General features: G+C 43.3%; 1 protein-coding gene across 2 annotated transcripts in view; it reads right to left on the bottom strand.

Moving 5' to 3' along the window:
* The window catches only part of LOC113213638 (glucose dehydrogenase [FAD, quinone]-like), a 40,547-nt gene that overhangs the window by 34,001 nt on the left and 1,220 nt on the right, over positions 1-5,326 (bottom strand). The gene's annotated exons all lie outside the window — the stretch shown is intronic.

Genomic DNA, 5,326 nt, shown 5'->3' with positions numbered 1-5,326 from the left:
CCCCCTATTTTTCCCAATGTCTATTTTTGGGGGTTGGTAATACTTTTAGTTTATTGGCAGGCGGTGGGAAGCTTGAAAAGGTTGGCACCAGCACAACAGGTTTGAGCAGATACGGGGTGGGAGAGCGGGCCACTACGAAACTACCTTAAGTCACTGCACACTAGTTTTATTTTTATGTATTGAAAAATCTGTCCTAGCTCCTTATTGGGATAAAACGCCCGCCCCTGTACACCTGCCTTCACGAGCTCCTGAAGGAGCAAGGAGACATCAAGACTAGCCTGTCCGAAATTGGAGATCGAAGTGACGAATGGAGGAGGTTCGGGCGCTAAATGATAGAGGACATTAAACGATGATTTCCTGTCGCTGTCCGAAGTCCGTGCGTCAACGTTGAGGGGTCGCGCCACTCGAATTTCAAAACGCCCCCGAAAACGCGGGAAAATGGCTCACGTCTTGTTGGGCACGCTGTGCGCGCTGCGCGCCACCGGAGGTGTCGATGAGGGTTTGTGCTGAGACCTTGGGGGTTCTATTTTACATCGGGCAAGTGCAACTGGTCACCACCGTCATCCCGTGGACGCCGGGGGGCCTAATTGTCTCGTTCCGCGTCACTTGCGCTCGGCGTTTGAAGTCCGCAAAGTTGCGATTTTTTCTTCGCAGACTTAAAGGACACCCAATACCCTCACGATAGCAGTATCGCCTGTCAAAATGCGCAACCTGGAACACGGTTAAAAATCTAAAAAACACGCCTGAGGGGACCTCAGCCTTATTACTAGGCAACAACTGCATACACGCATGTAATGTGGGTAGCCAGTTGGCCCTTTTCAGGCGCCTGTAGGCGTGCTTTTTAGATTTTCAACCGTTTTCCAGGTTGCGCATTTTGACAGGCGATACTGCTATCGAAAGGGTACGAGGTGCCCTTTAGGTCTGTAAAGAAAAAATCGCAACTTTTGCGGACTTCAAACGCCGAGCGCAAGTGACGCGGGACGAGACACTTATGCCCCTGGCGTCCACGGGGTGGGAGTGGTGACCAGTTGCACTTGCCGGATGTAAAGAAGAACCCCCAAGGTCTCAGCTCAAGCCCTCATCGACACCTCCGATGGCGTGCAGCGCGCACAGCGTGCCCAACAAGAAGTGAGCCATTTTCCCGCGCTTTCGGGGGCGTTTTGAAAAACGAGTGGCGCGACCCTTAAACGTTGTCGCACGGACTTCGGACAGTGACAGAAAATCATCGTTTAATGTCCTCTATCATTTAGCGCTCGTTCGATCTCCAATTTCGGACAGTCTGGTCTACTCGTCTCGTTTTTCAGTTTTTCATATCTCAGGAACTAGGCAAACAGTTTTTTTCGGAAAATGTGAAAATGTGCCAGTTTTAATGTGGATTCACAGGCCACTAAAAATCTAAGTGTAGGGTTAGGTCAGTTAATCACTTCTTCCGTTTCCTGGATCATTTATCGGAGAAACTTCATCTAGGCATTGAAAGGAATTGTCCTTCAGCAGTAGCGTTTTTTCCTGCAACAGTGAAAGAGTTTGTTGACCGTGTTGTGGCTCTGACTTTGTATGTGAGAAATTTTGAAATATGTGCCGGACAAGACAATGTTGAATATGAATGTTATTGGAACAATGATGAGTTTGGTTCTGCTGACAAGAATGTTTTTGATGAGTGTCGATTTTAAAAACATTCCGTACACATGGCTGTGAAATGTTGCTCCTGTTATAAATAAATAATTATTGACTATTTTAGTAGCGCAGGAAAGGAGTAATGAAACACACTGAGATTCACAGTCGAAGTAAACTTTATTTCGATCTCTGTCACCAGCTAACCTCAGTTGAAGGAGAGGGGGTTGGTTATTTGCAGGTCAAGCAGACGATCACCAAACAGTAGAATGCGCATAATAGCATGAGTGTATATAGACTCCAAGCAGACGAGAGGAGAGAATTGTCATTGTAAAATTATAATACAACATGCCCCCTCAATTCGATAGCTTCAGGGTATTGCGGCATTTTTGGAGCTTAGGTTTTGTTAGCCCCTTCGTGAGCATATCTGCAGGCATGAGTGATGTTGATAGGTGCTCTAGTTCTAGAGTACCCTCCTTTATACAGTCACGAATTAATTGTAACCTTACCCCAAGATGTTTGGTTCGAGAATTAAAACCTTGGGAGTACCCTAGGCCAATAACATTTTTATTATCATTGAAGATAGTGACTTGTTGGCCACATCTAAAAATTTCATCAATGAGACCATTGAGGTAGATACATTCCTTTACTGATTCAGTGATAAATATGTGTTCTGATTCTGTGGAAGATTGAGCCACTAACTTTTGCTTTCTACTCTCCCACGAGATTCGGTTGCCATCAAGTGTCAAGGCATAGCTAGAGTATGATTTGTAGTCATCGCTGTTTTCGGCAAAGTCAGCGTCAGCATATCCGATCAAGCACACCCCGTACAGAAAAAAGTGGCCTCAGAATGCCTCAAAAATGGCTACTCCGTAGCCATACTCGATCCACCTTGGAACCTCGCGTCCACCAATCTGTAGTCGCTCTGGAGCCGAGCAGTAGCCATCAAGAATGGCTCCGGGAGAGGTAACTTAAAAACGAGAGTAGCCATCGTGGGGCCGTCCCGGGGCGAGCCACGAGCGATTCCAGGGTCGCGGACGAGACGCACTTCAGCCAGGATCGCGCCGACCAGGAGTCTCAGGAGAGCCGTCCAGGGGACAGCGAGGAGACACACTGGAGCCGATAGAGACCCACTTTAGGGACTGCGAGGAGACACAATGGTGCCGGCCGAGAGCCACTTTTGGGACAGCGAGGAGACACAATGGAGCCGGCCGAGAGCCAGTTTAGGGACTGCGAGGAGACACACTGGAGACGGCCGAGAGCCAGTTTAGGGACTGCGAGGAGACACAATGGAGCCGGCCAGGAGCCAGTTTAGGGACTGCGAGGAGACACAATGGAGCCGGTCAAGAGCCACTTTCGAGGCAGCCAGGAGACACAATGGAGACGGCCGAGAGCCAGTTTAAGGACAGCCAGGAGACACACATGAAGACGGCCGAGAGCCAGTTTAGGGAAAGCCAGGAGACACACTGGAGACGGCCGAGAGACCGGTATCGACATACGGATAGCCCATTTGGGGAGGACTTACTGCGGGGACTGTACTGTAGTGTGTGTCTGTTCATGACACTGCCAGGAATATGACAAAGGAAAACGACAAGCACTAAAGAGATCATTGGAAGTAATATTTATTTACAAAATCTGTCACATACTTGTGATTGTTGACTATTACATTCACACAGAGTCCAGTAATGCTTTGCACAGGAATTTTATCAACAGTAAGTATCAGTAACTTCATACTTCAAAGTAGAAGCAATATCGTATTGTGGATACACTGTTTGAAAAGCAATAGAACAATTCAATCTTTTAACCATTGCGTAGACAGTAAGGCATTCACAAGCATTTACACAGTTTGAAGTACACTCCTTTAAAAATGCCTGAATGATACCACGTTGCTTCAAATTATCTAGAGTATATGTTATAAATGATGAATCTTTTTTTGATTCAGTTTGAGGCATGGTACAAAACAACTGGGTGTTAATTTTTAGCCTTTTAAAATTCCACAAGTTATTCCCTGATTTAACAAGTGGACCTATTACAAAAATGTTATCTCCAATACATTGATGAATGTTAAGCCTAGCATTACAAGATGACATTTTTTTACACAGATTTTTCAGTTTTGAAGGTTGTAGATTGTCGATCATGGTAGGCAATTGCGTTAACAACTCAAAGTAGTTTTGGACCTGCACGCCTGCTTGTTGGGTTCCATGAACTACATGTTTCAACGCACCATTCAGATTTTCAAACATAAAGCAAGAAGATGTCCATAAGGGACCTAGCTCCCTCACCACCGAGGGCAGATGTCGCAAAACATGCAAGTTATATGTCATTCTTTTCATCCCATAAATTATCTCATATTGTTTTACAAATTCATCTAGTAATAGCTGTGATAAAATAATATCATCATCAGTAACACTTTGTTTACAAAGAAGGACAATAGCTAAATGAAGCAATTTAAAGTGATTAAAATGAAGTTGATACAACACTAAGTTTAAGATTGGCAAGCTGTAATAGAAGAAAAATGCCATAAATTCTGATGCTTTCCAAAACTTAATTTTACTTTGTGACTGGGGAATTCGTTCGATGCAATGCGGAGGTTTGATTTTACAAAGAAGATCACTAACAACATCGTTTCTTGCAGAAACATTGAAATCTTCATTTAGGGACTCCTGAAACCATAATTGCATCACCAATGTCTTAAAAACACCTTGAAATAAAGTATGCATAATATCAACAGATGTTGATGGCATAAGAGAAGTAAGGATCATATTTTTAAGTATAGTTGGACCTAAGATACCTCGAACATCTCTCACATTCTCATTATTCTCCCTTAAACGGCGCAACTCATCAAGATCCCCCAAATAATTAGCCTCTGTTCTCAAATGAAGATTCTCAGAATATAAATGTACAAATACATTAGAAGTTCTTTCAGATTTCTCACCTCGAGAAAAACATTTTGGACAACCCATTAAAATTTATCATACCTAGAAACACAGCTTTGGCAGGGGCATCAAGGGTGCCAGCCAACATACCAATTTTGTATAGTAAAGGTTCAACTAAACCAGCAATTTTAAAGAGAACACCATTTTTTAGAGCACATAACTCATCATACAATGGCTTCAAAAAGAGATTGGGATCAGGTTTACCAGCACCAAACCACAATCCACCTAATAATACAAATTGTTTTTTAAAACGAAGCCATGGTGGGAGCTCATTGATACTTAGGTAAAACGGCCATATCTCATACTTGGATGACTTGAATACAGAAAAGCCATCAGTATTCAGTATGTTCAACGCCTGCAAAGAATCTCTGTGCCTCCAAGTAACATTGACCATCATAAATATCCTCAATGCCATTATTGTTAGTACTGATTCTATCTTTTACATATGACAAGTTTTTAAAAAACCCTGGAACCTGGAAAAGTTTTTTAAGCTGCTCAGTAACTGAAACACTAATAAAGAATTGAACTCCATGATTGCCAGGGCCGCACTTTTCACATATTGATCCCTTTGAAGGTAATGCTGAAGTACAGACATTACAATAATAATGCCTCGTCCCACTCTTATTATACATCTCAAAGTATTTGTAGAAATGGTGCAAAGAGCTAACTAATTTGTTGTCTGCAGGAAGGATAAGCTTGAGAAGAGAAAGAAAATCTTGCAGGCATGATGCAGATAACTGATGAGATAAAGTAAAGGTTAAGATGGCCAGCAGAACCAC

This window comes from Frankliniella occidentalis, unplaced genomic scaffold (assembly GCF_000697945.3).
Source record: "Frankliniella occidentalis isolate FOCC.00 unplaced genomic scaffold, Focc_3.1 Scaffold351, whole genome shotgun sequence".
Lineage (NCBI taxonomy): Eukaryota > Metazoa > Arthropoda > Insecta > Thysanoptera > Thripidae > Frankliniella > Frankliniella occidentalis.
Note: the sequence above shows the minus strand (reverse complement) of the source record. Positions and strands in the feature narration are given on the sequence as shown.